A 15,898-nucleotide genomic window follows, 5' to 3' on the forward strand; every position below is an offset into this window, starting at 1 on the left:
TCAGAAACTTATTTTTTAAAATATGGAAAAATGGTCCACATAATGCCTCTGTGACCCCATGGATTAGAATGTCATGGGTGTATGACACAGACCCAGGATGGCAGAACTTCACAGGCCAGGTCTGTCCAAAAGTCAGGGGACCCAACAACAACCTTCCCATCTGGCATTTAGCCAGCCTCTCACCTTTTAAGAAGCTTGAAATTCTGGATCGTGGTCCTTCTCTTTAGTAATCCTTTGAGGCAGCTGCTGATTCCAGGGACTTGACACCTGGTCACCAGGTCGCCTTGAAATGATGGTATGTTAGGTGGTTCTTGCATTGCTATAAAGAAATATCTGAGGCTGAATAATTTGTAAAGAAAAGAAACTTAGCTAGCTCAAGACTCTATAAGCTTTACAGTAAGCATGGTGCTGGTATCTGCTTCTGTTTGCATCAGGGAGCTTTAACTCATGGTGGAAGGTGATGCAGAAGCAGGCATGTCAAATGGCAAGAGCAGGAGCAAAAGAGAGCTTGCGGGGTTGGCAGTGGGGAGGGGTGCCACACACTTTTAAACAACCAAATCTCACAAGACCTCACTCACTATAGCAAGGACAGCACCAAGCCAGGAGGAGTCAGCCCCCGTGACCCAGACACCTCCCACCAGGCCCCAACTCCAACACTGGGGATCATATTTCAACATGAGATTTGGAGGGGGCATCCAAACTATCAGATGGGTAGATAGGTAGTTTTGGGAACAAGGCTCTGGGCCTATTCATATTTAAGCTTCTTCTTTAATGCATGTAAATGATATGTTAAATGAGTTAAAACTTGTTTACCAAAGACAGTTTTTAAACAGCGTTCATTAGAGCATTTTTCTACACAGCGGAACACTTTGTTGGTAACCTGATTAGAAGAGTTTTTAAAATCAATTTTATTTCAAGAAGGGAAGAAAAGAGGGCACATTGTTGTGATGGTCCCAGGAGCCACAGGAGGCAGACTTGGCCGTCTGTTTTCTTGATAGGGTATTGCACCATATCACTTCGGGTCTCAAGATGCTCTGACGCCAACTCTGGTTAGCTCATCAGGACCAGAGAATTTAAATGTTGGCAATAGAAAAAACAAACTTTCTCTCAAAAGATTCTATTAAAAGAAGTCTGTGGCAGGCAGCCTCTAAGCTGGCCTCCAGTGATCCCCCCTGGACTGTGACCTATACCTAGTAACTCACTTCCAAAGACAAGGATACAGCTAACATGATGGGATATCACCTTCATCCTGCTCACCTTGGCTGCTGTCTCACTTGCCTTCTCTCCCTTACTGGCTTAATGGAGTCAGCCGCCATGGTGTCAGCTGCCCAGTGGAGAGGCCCATGTGGCAGGGAGCAGGGGGAGGCTCCCAGGCATTAGCTGTGAGAAGCTGAGGGCCCCCCTCCAGCAGCCTGAGAACTAAATGCTGCCAGCAACCACAGGCATGAACTTGGAAGTGGATCCCCTCGACCCAGGTGAGCCATCAGATGAGACCACAGTCCCTACCAGCATTTTGGCAGCAGCCTTGTGAGAGACCTTGAAGCAGAGGTGCACAGCTGAGCCACATCTGGTTCCCTACTCACAGAAACTGTGACAAGATATGCGTTTGCTGTTTCAAGCTGCTAAGGCTCAGAGTAACTTGTTATGCAGCAATAGATATCTAGTACATATCAATTACTTTTACAGTGATTTACAAAAATCTGAACTACTATAAACTTCTCATCTTAACTTTGCATGGGATCCTGATACACTATCTCCTCAATAATACTTAAATTTCATATCACAGTTTCCTTATGAATGTTTGGTATAGCAATGACATGCTTTTGACTGAGAGTTCCATCGTTTCCTACAAACACAATTTTAAAATGCAAAATTGATTGTATTTGTGAGGTTTTCTTTCCATGTCTTATTTATCAGGGATATTTTATAGCAAAATAGGATAACGGGTATTTAAAATGAGGAGTTCAATGTTGTATAAATTCTTTACTGATGATGATGAATGGAGACAGGGCAGGTGTTAATTGAGCAGAAGGCATCGCTGTGCACTTATCCCTCTGTTCTCCATCACTTTCCTCCTTGCTTTCTGGGGATGGTTTAATGAGAGTATACATTTGCCACAACGTCTACAGTTCTATCCTTGAAATATGATCAGTTTATTGTATATCACTCAGACCTCCACAAAACTGTTAGGAATATAACACAGTAATGGTAGTATGTCAGCAAAAATGCAGTGCTTTCGTTCTTGAAAACAGCATGTTCTTCTGTTATCCGGAATACCAAAACCCAGTTTTCCAGTCGCCACCAACGTTCTCAGACTCCCACTCCTGTTCATGGCCTAAGACTTGCATCTTCACCAAAAAAGGGCCACAGTGAAAAGGAAAATAAATAAATAATTTTAAAAGTGGGAGGTAAAGACTTGCATTTGCCAGTTACAGGTGACCCTGTCTCTTCTGGTTTAAAGTGGTGTCTTTCAGATTAACTATCTCATGGGCAAATTTGAAGCCAATTCAAATGTCTCTTTCTCTCAAGAATCTTGCCCCCTTTTTCTTCTCCTTACCGCATCTGACTGCAAAAGGAAATTCCATATCCTCACACCAACGAGCAGGCAGGTGGGGCAAAGAGTGTCGTGCACACCCTGTTTCGTGCCCTGCTGGGTTTCATTTCTATTTTTCTGAGGCAGATTCTCACTGTGTCACCCAGGCTGGAGTGCAGTGGTGTGATCTCGGCTCACTGCAACCTCTGCCATCCTGGTTTAAGCGATTCTTCTGCCTCAGCCTCCCGAGTAGCTGGGATTACAAGTGCGCACCACCACATCTGGCTTACTTTTGTATTTTAGGTAGAGATGAGGTTTCACCATGTTAGCCAGACTGTTCTCAAACTCTTGACCTCAAGTGATCTGCCCGCCTCAGCCTCCCAAAGTGCTGGGATTATAGGAGTGAGCCACCACACCCGGCTCCTGGTGGGTTTCTGCAGCCATGTGGTGTGGCTGTGCTGGTCCAGCCCACCTGGTCTGTGGGGGGCTTCGTTTGCAGCCCGTGGTTTCTGCCATGTGTCCCCAGGACTGGCCAGCCACCGTCCAGGCCTCTTGGGTCTGAGCCCAGCTCTGCTGGCTTCTTGTTCTCTCAGAACCTCCATGGCACCCATGAGCATAGGTGGTGCCAGGCCCAGGTCTCAGGGGCCTATCCAGCAGGTCCTCCACATTTTGCTACCATCAACCCCACCCGATGCTGTCCAGGCGGGAAGATGAGCACCGCCTCGAAGTTCAGAGTTTCCTCAGCCATTCCAGAGCTTCTGCCAGGGTCTCAACATTCACTCTGTTCTTTGCTGAGGCCCTTGCAGGATGGGACCTGAGGGCACAGGGTCCCCACCCTCCCTCTTCTCTTTCCTTCCCCCACCATGTTGCCTCGCTACTTTGTTGTTCAAGTTGAGAGTCACTCGTTATGAAAGTCCCCTGACCCCACTCCCAGGTTCCTTCCATCTCTTCCTTGAGCTGTGGGAGCTTTCTTCCTCCAGGCAGTTTTGCTCAATGGTTAGGAACGCAGACTGGAGTCACTGCTTCCCGCACAACAGCGGTGCAACCTTGGGCAAGCCATTTAGCTTCCCTGTGAGTCAGTTTCCTCATCTGTGATACGAGGACGAGAATCGTCCCTGTTTCATGGAGTTGTGAACAGATGAAGGGTGCTTAGACCTCTACGTGTGGGCCACTATCATTTCTCCCAGCCTGTAACCACTGCGCACTCAGGTGCCCCCCTCCCAATTAAGACTCTGCCTAGTACTTGGATGAAACTGCTGTATGAATTTCATGAATAAGCAGTGAATGGTGCAAGCCAATGGTATTACAGCTTTTCATTCTTATTCGATTACATAATTGGGTCTGGAGAAAATATACTTGGGATGATTTTGTGCAACTGCAATCATGGAAATGCAGGTAAAAAGGCATTGTTTCAAAAGAGTTAAGTCTTCTGATTAAATCACTTTGGTTTACACCTAAAACCATCGTTTTCATAGTTAACAAGGATTCTGTGTGCTCCATGTTCATGAATTTCCCTTCTCAGGAGCTTCCCCCATTTTCTCATGTGTCAGAGAATAGGTGTTAAAAAATGTATTTTCAGTAAATGAAATGATTCTTACTTTCATATAGACAGGTTAAAATCTAATTTGTTATTAACAAAACCAAGTTGAAAGTACTATGTACAACTATAACCCCAAATATGCTAAAATATTTTACATATATATATATATATTCACATACATATTTAACCTACTAAATCTATGTTTTTAGGCCAGCACAGTGGCTCACACCTATAATCCCAGCACACTGGGAGGCTGAGGTGGGCAGATCACCTGATGTCAGGAGTTTGAGACCAGCCTGACAAACAGTGAAACCCCATCTCTACTAGAAATACAAAAATTAACTGGGCATGGTGGCGGGTGCCTATAATCCCAGCTACTCGGGAAGATGAGGCAAGAGAATTGCTTGAAACCGAGAGACGGAGGTTACAGTGAGCCAAGAATGCACCACTGCACTCCAGCCTGGACGACAGAGTGAGACTTGGTCTCAGTAAATAAATAAATAAAATAAATGTATGTTTGCAGATGGATGGAAAGCTTCTGGAAGGATACACTAGAAACTATCAGCATGGCTACCTCCAGGGGCCAGAGTGGTAGGGTAACTTAATGTTTCATATTTTTCTGTACTGTTAGAAGTATAGAAAGTGTTATTTTTATAATACAAATCCTCATTAAAAAATATGTGAGGAAAAAGAAAGCCCATCTATTTGGGTTGATTTTACATTTTTAAGAAGCCCTGATTTTAGAAACATCAGTGTCAGTGAATGTAGTACCTTGGGCACCCGTGGCAGCCGTATTTTGATAAAAGGGCAGGGAGACGGGGCTGGCCGTGGATTGAGTTGCTTCCCCGCCAGGGTCACGGGAGACGGGAGCAGCTCTGGGTGTCATCCTGGGAGCGCCTTCTCAGTTGTCCCAGGGTTTATGGTCTTCCTTTGAAGATCCAGCCCTCACTGGCCTGTTCCCTTGAGAACACTTTATCCCGTGTCCTTGACCTGACAGTTTGGAGGCTAGAGTCATCCTCGTGGGTGTGCAGTTCAGAATTCACAAAGATGTAAAAATGCCTCTTTTTGAAGTAATGTGAGATCAAGAATATATTTATTTTCTTTAATTGGATTACACTTATCTGATTGACTTTGATAAAATCCCTTTCCTTGCTTTTTTAAATCAAAGGCAAATAAAAAGCAAATATTGTCTTTTGAACCATGAAACATGATCAGTCCTCAGGAAAAAATTCCAGTAGGACACACAATGATGGCTCAACAGATTCTTAAAAGTTACGGTTAATATGCACTCCCACGATTTGCAATACACTGCTTATCTCATTGAATAAGCACTTAGAGCTTGCAAAATGGGTTGTTTTTTAAGTCAATTTTTATGTTATTGTGTATGAAGTTTTTTCCCCAACATTAAAAGTAATGCTCATTGTAGAGCATTCACAAGATAGATCTTAAAGAGGAAAATTAAAATCACCTGTCAGGATACAGAGATAGCTACCATGAAATTGTTTGATAAATTTCCTTCCAGTCCTTTTCTCTCACATGTATATTTTCATTACAGTTTTAGGAACCCTTTCTCCAATTTGTAGAAATTTAACATTGTCCTCAAAATATGTTTCCAAAGAAAAACATCTTTGTTTTGATGGCCTCACTTTCGATTGCATGGATGCACTAGTTAACGAATTAATTACAACTTTTAAAAATATTTTACCAAACTGATGAAGGAAAAATGACATCTCAGCCATCTTTTAATTTGCACGTGTTGTATTAATAGGGCGGTCAAAGACTCTTTTGGCTTCTTCGTTGTGAGTGTTGTAACATGGCCATTTATCTGCTTCCCTTTTTGTGTTTTTTGTTTGTTTGTTTGGTGATCTCTGAAATGTAGTCATATATGTATTAAAGATACGACAGCTTTTTGAATTTTTGCAATAATGACTTCTTAGTTTATCATTTGTCTTTTGTTTTAACTGGCTTATAGGAAAGCCAGAGAGGGAAAGAAAGCAACAGTGAGAAAAACGATAGTCACAGCAGCCCAGTGCCCACGTCCTGCCAGCAAATGCCCGCTCGCTGGCTGGGAGCCCCTGGGCATCACTTCTCTGATGCTGTGGGGGTTAAATGAAGTGATGCAAATAAAACACTTGGGCCCCACAAATTACTTGTTGAGGTTATGCATTTTATGTGTATGTTTTCTGGTCTGAATGAGATTTTCCTCAAATATTTTCTCGTTGTTGGTTGCTTACTTTGATATAGTGTGTGCATTCCCTAAGTGAACCCTCACATTGCTTCTCAAAGCTTTTTAGTTAATTCTCTTGGATTTTATGTCCTACCTCATGCCGGTGTGTTTTCTTTTGCTTCACACTTAAGCTCCAAGAGCCTAGAACTTTGTAGATAGTGTGACGGCTGTGTTTATTCTTCTTTGTATTGGATGAACTATTTGAAACAGCTATTTTTGTCATATACTGCAATTTGAGGAACACGATTTGGGTTTGAAGGTGCTTCAGTTGTTCATCAAGCAAACACCGATGCTCTCTACTTAAACCTTCAGCCTACCTCCCACTTCCAGAGCAGTAACTCAAATGTGGGCTCCTTCCCTGTACCCCACCCCTGGCCTTCCTTGTAATTGGAACCATTTTGGTGGTTGGACACATAGGTGTGTATTCAATTATAATAGGAACTCGCAGTTACTGAGCACTCATTCTATACCAGGAATTCAAAGTGCTTTATACATTAACTAATTTAACCCAGTATTAGTTTGCTATTGAATTGTGGTGGCTTAAAACAAGAGAAATTTATTTTCTCCCAGTTCACAAATCGAGAGACTGACATCAAGATGCCAGCAGGGCTGTGCTCCCCTCAGAAGCTCCAGGGAAGGATCCCTTCCTTACCTCTGCTGGCTTCTGGGGGTTTCCAGCATTCCTTGGCTTGTGGCTACTTCGCTCTGTTCTCTGCCTCTGTGGTCACGTTCCCTTGTCCTCTTCAATGTTCATCAAATCTCCTTCTGCCTGTCTCTTACAGGACACTTAAGACTGCATCTAGGATGTACCTGGATAATCCACAATAATCTCCCCATCTCATGGTTCTTAATCACATCTATAAAGCCCCTTTTTCCATATGAGATACGATTTACAGACTCTGGAGATTAGGACTCAGTATCTTTGGGGATCATTATTCAGTGTCTACTACAACCCTGAACAGCTCTATGAGATGAGCACGGCCATCCCTTTCATTCACTAATAGCGTTCATAATGAAGGAAGGAATTAGGGACGTTTGTATTTGTGCAGACCAGGGCTGCCCAACAGCACTTTGTGCAGTGGTGGAAATGTGCTTGATGTGCACCGCCTGGTGTGGTAGCCTCAGGACACACGTGGCTAATGAGCACTTGAAAGGTGGCTGGGGTGACTGAGGATCTGAATTTTTAATTACATTTCATTTTATTTCATTTAAATTTAAGCTTAGATGGCTCCGTGTTGCTAGTGGCTCCCATATCGTCCAGAGCAGTCATGGATACACCTGTTAGGAAACATCTTGCTCTGACTGGTACTTCTCTTGGCCTGAACTCCATCTAGGTCTCAGGATTTATCAATAAGCTTCATGTTAAAGTATTGTAAAGGGGTCTCAGCTGTAACCTCATCCAGCCCCTTGGGGTGATAACAGAGAAGCATGAGCCCAGGTGGGCTGCGTGGCCCACAGCCGGCCTTGGGACTGTAGGCTTCTGCCACTGAAGATGCTGCAGCCTCTCCTCATCTCCCCACGGGCTTCGGAGCCACCTGAGTGGCTGTCATCTCTGGACCCTGGGACTGATTCTAGGCCTCAGGATCTTTCCAAGTGAAAATTCCAAATTGTGCTATTGTGGACCATTGCCATTTCTCCACCACCTACGCTTGTTACTTAGTTTGTTGAAAGTATTCCTGACTTCCAGCTCATCCTTCAGTGCAGAGGGAGGTAAACACCCACCCTCCGCCCCACTCCCATCAGGTGCCAGCCCTGGCACTGGCCGAGGGGCATTGCTAGTCTGATTTTAGCAGACTCCTTTTAACTCATGTAAGCTTCAGGAATCTGAAGGTGATGTGAATTAGGTAGCCACATTCCATCTTTTAAACCAACACATAATCAGTCAGAAGCGGGGGTGACCTGGGGAAACATGGAGGTTTGAGGTTATTGGAGTCCTCAGCAGGTGAGCCTGATTGAGGATGTAGACCAGCCACTGCTTTCAGCCTTCGGATGTGATGGTGTCTTCTGCATCTCTAATCAGCAAATACATTGCAAATGCCACACACATGTAGAGGAGCAGAGGCCCTGGGTTCAAATCATGGCTCTACCACTTGTAGGCTGTGTAACCTTGATCCAGTTACTTAACCTCTCTGTGCCATTTCCTCATCTTAAAAAGGAGCTAGGGGTAGTAATAGTGCCTACCTCATAGGTAGAGTAATATAGATTTGTAAATATAAAGCCCTTGGAACAGTATATGACACAAGATACACCCTCAGTAATCATGTTAAACCTATAGGAAGGCCATCGGATTCTTAGATATACAACTTGCAATTTGGATGTTTCCCATATCCGTAGTACCCCATGTTTTTATTCCAGAGTCTGGTGCCTTTGTATTCACAGCTGTACACAACTTTTGTGGTGCCCACAGTCACAATGCTGCATTGCCGACCTGCAGAGGAGAGGCTGGCTGGTGGTAGAGGTGTAGGGAGCAAGAGCTGCCCGGAGTGGGGTGGGCATGCAGCTGAGGGGATGACAGGGCGGACAAACTAAAAACAGCACAGTGTGCTCGAGGCAAGTGAGCAGCATGTCTCCACGTCGCCAGCAAATGCACATTCTTTCTGGAGGAGGTCTTGAAATGCTGCTTTAATTTTTAAAATTAAGAAACGGTTTAAATGCAGTAAAATTCTCCCCGTTCAGTATACAGTTCTGTGAGTTCAGCTTTGTCATTTAAAGGCTTGTGGGACCAGGGAGACCTCCAGATTCTTTGTCTGCCATCTCCCCAGTAGATGCCAGTCAAACTCAAGAGGTAATCCACAAATAGCGAGAGCGACCATGCTCTCTGTCCAGAGAGCTTCCAGCAATGGACAGAATGTCCGGTCTTCACGTTCCTCCCTCCACTCCAGCCTGATGCTCTCCCTAATAGCATCTCCGAGCTCTCAGGCCTGTAGCACCTCCCATCACTAGTCACATCTTTAAAAGCTGGTCCTGGTCAGGCACGGTGGCTTATGCCTATAATCCCAGCACTTTGGGAGGCCGAGGCGGATGGATCACGAGGTTGGAAGTTCAAGACCAGCCTGGCCAAGACGGTGAAACCTCGTCTCTACTAAAAATACAAAACTTAGCTAGGCATGGTGACGGGCGCCTGTAATCCCAACTACTCGGGAGGCTGAGGCAGAGAATTGCTTGAACCCGGGAGGCAGAGGTGGAAGTAAACCGAGATGGTGCCACTGCACTCCAGCCTGGGCAACAGAGTGAGACTCCGTCTCAAAAATAAATAAAAGCTGGTCCTTTCTCTCAGGTGAACTTGCATTTCGCTACTGCAAGGGAACGGCACCAGGTGCTGCCCCAGGAAGCTGTCGTGGGAACTCTAGGCTTAGACATGTTCAGTGGCTTTCTCAGGGCTCATGGCTCATAAGAGGCAAGACTGGAATTTACATTCAGATATCTATCATATTCTCACAACACCACGTTGGTCTCCTCCCGCGCGTGCCAGCATGAATGTCCTCAGCCACGTGGTGCAGAGGAGTGGGAGGTGGTCAGTCTCATTTTGCTGGAAGCAGATGGTGGCTGCACCAAGTCATATGGCTTGTTAGGTGCCACCTGGGAACCTAGGTCTTTCCTAGCTCCTAATTCCCTCTCTCCTACTTCTTAACATCTTCATGCAGAGTGTAGTGATGGTGTTCTGTGTAGTTAAAAGGAAAAGAGAAAAAGACAGAGGAGGGGGAAAGAGAAGAGGAGAAGAATTGTAGGATTTGAGAAAGCTGGCTGTGGCTTGCCCCAATTATTTTATAGATGACAAAGCAGACTCAGAAAAGTCAGGTAACTTGGCTAAAAATCCGCCTAGTTACTGGCAGATTGAGAACTACAATCTAGATGAGTAGAGACTTTTTGAAACGTGAGCATTGTGTAAAACTGGAATTGTTTCTCAAGAGAAAGTTCAGAACTGTTCTCTCTGAGGACTTCTAAGGACATCAAAGGAAGCCACCTGAAGGCTCGCAATAGATATCTTCTGAGGACCATGGCTGTATGTATTCTTTCCCTTTGTAGTCCGAGTTTTCTGCATGGAGCATGAATTACTTTCAGCATGAAAAAAGAGGTTTTAGAAAGACAGAGGGAGACTGATGGTCACATACAGAGAGGTGAGTTAGAGGCTCATTATTTTGAATTCCTTGTGTAATTATATTTTTGGTAAATTCTCAAAAGCAGCTGTAATTTATAGAGATGTGAACCCATGTGTAGGTTACTCATATGAGAAGGCAAATAACATTTTTCTACTATTTGCTTTGGTGGAAAATATATGAGGTTGAATGGCAGAAGAGGTAGGATGAGAACTTACCGTCCAGGCATTATTCACTGAGGCCTCAGGGACAGGTGCACAGCTCGCATGAAATTGCAAGTTTTGATGTCAGTTGTCACAGTAAATCAAATTAAGAACACCCAGCAACTCTAGCTCTCTTGGTTTATCCAGGCGCCAAGTCATGATGAAAGACAGATTTGGGGCTCTTTGGCAAAGGCACTGAATGGATTTTATGGAACCATAGCCTGTTCCAGGTTATACCCCTGGGTCCCAGCATACCCTCTAGTGTGCCTCTCTGTCCATCCCACTGGAAGGCAAGTGATCCACAGGCTCCCTGCTGCTGCTGATGGGGAGTGACCTTGAGAACCCTGGGCTGAACAGTGACTGCTACCCTCTGCATGCCATCCAGGGCAGAGAATCACGCGAAAGAGGGGAAGGACACCACTAAAAAAAAATTAAAACTGGACCGGGTACAGAGGCTCACGCCTGCAATTCCAGCAATTTGGGAGTCTGAGGCAGGCGGACCACCTGAGGTCAAGAGTTTGAGACCAGCCTGCCATCACTAATAAAAATTAAAACTGGGCCAGGAGCGGTGGCTCACGCTTGTAATCCCAGCACTTTGGGAGTCCGAGGCAGGTGGATCACATGAGATCAGGAGTTCAAGACCAACCTGGCCAACGTGATGAAGTCCCGTCTCTACTAAAAATACAAAAAAATTAGCCAGGCGTGGTAGTGGGAGACTGTAACCCCAGCTACTTGGGAGACTTTGGCAGGAGAATCATTTGAACCTGGAAGGTGGAGGTTGCAGTGAGCCGAGATCACAACACTGCACTCCAGCCTGGGTGACAGAGTGAGACTCTGTCTCAAAAAAACAATAATAATAAAATAAAATTGGTGCTATTCTGGGAAAGTGGAGGACCTCAAATCTACCACCTCTCTGCTGCAGTCACCGACGGGGGAAGTAAGAGGACTCGGGAGTCATGTTCTTTAGAGTACTCAATGCATCTGCAGCAGAGGACAGCGCCGCTCTTGGATATAGAACCATTCAGTTAGTTCTAGCACACTCTTAATGTCTGTGTCGTTTAGAGAGGTATGTCAACATGTATGTGTTGCTTTGAGCAGCAACAATCATGCTTTTGTGTTTTATAAATATGATAAATACTCATTTACCACTTGATCAAATCAGGCTGGGGGGCCGTCAAAGCTCACCTTGAGACCCTACAGTTTTCCTTTTCTGCAACTCACTCTAGTTGCTGCTTGTAAAAGACGACTTTTTTTCAAAAGCAGTGCATAAGAAGTGAGTCCAACTGTAAGTGACTAAACATTTTGCTAACCTAACTTTTCTCCTATGTCTGTTTTCCTAAGCTTTCTAGATTCAGGATGAGTTAGAAAAGGGAATGAGGCCAGGCGCAGTGGCTCACGCCTCTAATCCCAGCACCTTGGGAGACCAAGGCAGGCGGATCGCAAGGTCAAGAGATTGAGACCATCCTGGCCAACATGGCGAAACCCTATCTGTACTAAAAAATACAAAAAAAAAAAAAAAAAATAGCTGGGTGTGGTGGCAGGTGCCTGTAGTCCCAGCTACTTGGGAAGCTGAGGCTGGAGAATCGCTGGGACCCGGGAGGTGGAGGTTGCAGTGAGCCGGGATTGCACCACTGCACTCCAGCCTGGCAACAGAGCGAGACTCCTTCAAAAGAAAGAAAGAAAGAGAGAGAGAGAGAGATAAAGAGAGAAAGAAAGCAGGGAGGGAGGGAAGAAGGAAGGAAGGAAGGAAGGAAGGAAGGAAGGAAGGAAGGAAGGAGGGAGGGAGGGAGGGAGGGAGGGAGGGAGGGGGGGGGGGAGGGAGGGAGGGAGGGAAGGAAGGAAGGAAGGGAAGGAAAGAAAAAGAAAAGGGAAGGACCTGCTGCTATGAATGAGGAGGGCTTGCCAGGTGAATGCTGGCAGAGGTTTTGAACGATGTGTCAGTGAAGAGAAAGGGATCACAGTGCCTTTGAATGGGAAAATCTTCCCATCCCTTCCTAAGGCATCCTCTTCTTGTCTGGGTGTTTAGTTTTCTACACAAGTAAATATTTAAGAAAGGCAAAAATAAAGCATGCATCTCATTTTCTGAGCCAGAAGAGTAACCAGAACCAAACTAGCCAATTGTATGCTGAATAATATATTGTTCCTTTTAATAAAATTTAAAAAAGGGAGGTTGGATAGGGAGGTTCCTGCAGGATCCAAGCCTGAGTAGAATTCAAGATAATACTTTTGAATCAAGAAGGACACTTCGGTCTTGAGTGATAACTGCTAAGAATATCCCACTAATAAGTAGAAACATCAATGAATAAATCGGATTTTGTAATGTGCCACTAAGAGATCGCCTTGCTTCGCATACTACTTTTTCCTCCTCTCCTTTGAGAACCGGTGAGCCCCTCAGTTTCACAAGGAGGGCCATGGTAATTAAGGCCATGTGCATTCAATTGCCTTTATTGAGTGTAAGTGAATTTATAGGCAGCAAGTGACACCCTCGGAGGCTTCTGTGCAGTGGCACAAGCTGCTTTCTTTAGAACGGAGGAAAAATTTATGGGCCTGCTGACATTAATGGAGGTGGCTGGCTGACTTGGGGGGGACCAGCCGGAAACCCCTCCATCCACATATTTTTCATACTTGATGAAACACAGATAAATCTCTGTCCTGTGAGTCTGAAATGGTGAGGCCCTTTGAAGCTCAGTGTCGGACCTCAGGGGAAAGACTGATCACTGTAGTAGCTCTGCTTTCTAAATCACTGCAAACTCTAGAGACGGTCATTTTCACATTGGTGCAAGAATTTTTTAAAATATGCATACATTTTTAATAGCCCTTAACTTGACCAAATGCGCCATACCTCACGTTTGCTAACTGAAATATATCAGGTACGCGTGCCTCTCTTCTCCAGCTTTTGCAAATAAAAAAATATAAAGGCAGATGGTTATGTTGAATGTGTTTCTATTAAGAAAGTAACATTCTTCGCTGGATAAATTATTTTAAAAATTACCATTGCCCTCCCCAGCATTTGTCACATGAATTATCATACAGTTTCCAGAGCTGAAAGGAACTGTGAAAATTGTCTAATAGGCATACATACTTTTTTTTATACATACTTATTTTTAAATAACTAATTGAATAAAGCTAGTTCAATTGCACCATTCTGCAAAGAGGAAAACTAACCAAGTTCCCACCATGGTACCATGATTTGCTCAAATCACACAGGTAACTAATCAATGGCAGCTGCTCTGGGCTTCTTACTTTCCAGTAAAATGCAGTTTTCATTATACATCTAGCCTCCCAACTGCTGCTTTGTCGGGTGTAAAGCTTTATGTTAAAGTTTCTGGTTGGAGCCTTCACACACACAGCGTGGTGTCCTTGGCCGGTGGCTTCTGCTGGGCTCCCCATCTGTGAGCCTTATCATTTTAAGTTCATACGTGAAAGGCATTTAATAAAATCACTCATCTTGCAAGTGCAGTGGCTCACACCTGTAATTCTAGCACTTTGGGAGACTAAGGTGGGCGGATTGCCTGAGCTCACAAGTTCGAGACCAGCCCCGACAAAACGGTGAAACCCCATCTCTACTAAAATACAAAAAATTAGCTGGGTGTGGCAGCATGCACCTGTAAGCCCCGCTACTCAGGAAGCTCAGGCAGGAGAATCGCTTGAACCTTGGAGGTGGAGGTTGCAGTGAGCCGAGATCGTGCCATTACAATCCAGCCTGGGCAACCCCATCTCCAAAAAAAAAGAAAGAAAGAAAATTGCTAGTCTTATTTTTAAATTTTTTAAATAGAAAAGGTTAATTCACAGCAAATAAAATGTAAGCTCGATAAAGACAGGTATTTTTATGTCTTCTGTTCACTGCCTTTTCCCAGAACAGTATCTGGCATAACATAGTCTATAGGGATGTTATGAAAGAATGGAAAAACCGAGTATTTTTTAAAGAAGACAATTATACTCTTAATGGAGAAGCCCTATAGGTCTTCCCAGGAAAGGAAAGGATAATGTAGATGATCTTTGCCCCTTATATAGTTAGTGCTATCATATAAATTATTGATAATACAATGACATGAAAAGGAAATAAAAATGAATAATGAAAGTGACAACATGTATTTTTAACAATCGATGATGGGCTAAATGTGAAAGAACTTTACGAACATTTAAGCCTATGAGTGTTAAAAGGAATAAATGAGAAAAGACTTGAACAAATGGAGAAATGCACTATGTTTCTGGTTAAATGGGAAGATGATAAATCTCCTCTAGGTAATTTATAGAGATAACGCAATTTCAATTAAAATCCCAATGGGATTATTTATTGAACTTGAAAACATAATTGTTGAAGTCATTAGGATTAAAATAAAATGAGAACAATAAGGAGGGACAAATGGCACTGGATCTTCGAGCTTATTATAAATAAAAATAAGGTAAATGCATTACACTGATACAAGAGCATAAGCATGCATCAGATACAGTGGAGAGCCCAGGAGCTGATCGAAATTGATGGCAATGAGTAATGTGTGATAAATGGAGGTTAAGAACTTAATAGGAACAGAAAATAACAGAGTCGCAATAACTAGAATACTTTAATTGTTAAAACCAACAGATAGTAGAGAGCCGAATAGAGAATGTAACTCCCCTAAAGACAGGTCACAATTTTCTTACTCTAGAAATGAAAATATTTTTCAAAGAAAATTGGACCCATTCCACTGTAAAAATTATGAAGTCAATAATCAAACTCTAAAACTAAGACATAAAACCAAACGTGACATTTGTTTTTATCATAAATCATTCTATTGTTTTATTTAATTACATAGTTCCTATTTGCTGTAGCAAGGACAATAATACTGAAATGTGTGTTTTTTAAATTAGCAGCCTCCCTCCCCCCAGTCCCGTGCCTCCCAGCTCATCCAGGTGGACAGCTTCTCGCCTGACTCTGAGCACCTGCAACCGGAAATACACACATAGGGGTTTCTCCTTCCTGTCCCTTTTTATTTCAACCAGAAACAAAGTGGCAACTCGTGTCTCTTCACAGCCTGGTCTTTCCTCTTAACTTTATTTCAGGAAGTGAGCAGGCTTTGCCCAGCATGCTTCCATCATCCGACAAAACAATGGCTGGGGAGGAGAGGTAGTTAACATGTAAGGCGTCTTAATTCTTCCGATTTAAAATAATGAGAAACAGGCCTCCTGAGAGTGTTTCCTGCGCAGAGCCTCTGATTCTCAGGACAGATTGCTGCGGCCAGCAGAGATGCCGGTAAGCAATGAACCGAAATGACCTGAACTGAATATAGTGCTGGCGTGCCACTGGTCTAGACAGGC

At 43.9% G+C, this 15,898-nt stretch overlaps 1 protein-coding gene across 1 annotated transcript in view; it reads left to right on the forward strand.

The window, feature by feature from the left end:
• Positions 1-15,898, forward strand: part of IQCA1 (IQ motif containing with AAA domain 1) — a 170,849-nt gene that overhangs the window by 46,496 nt on the left and 108,455 nt on the right. The window lies entirely within an intron of this gene.

The sequence above is a fragment of the Sapajus apella genome, unplaced genomic scaffold (assembly GCF_009761245.1).
Source record: "Sapajus apella isolate SASKATOON/1434 unplaced genomic scaffold, GSC_monkey_1.0 scaffold10, whole genome shotgun sequence".
NCBI classification, from domain to species: domain Eukaryota; kingdom Metazoa; phylum Chordata; class Mammalia; order Primates; family Cebidae; genus Sapajus; species Sapajus apella.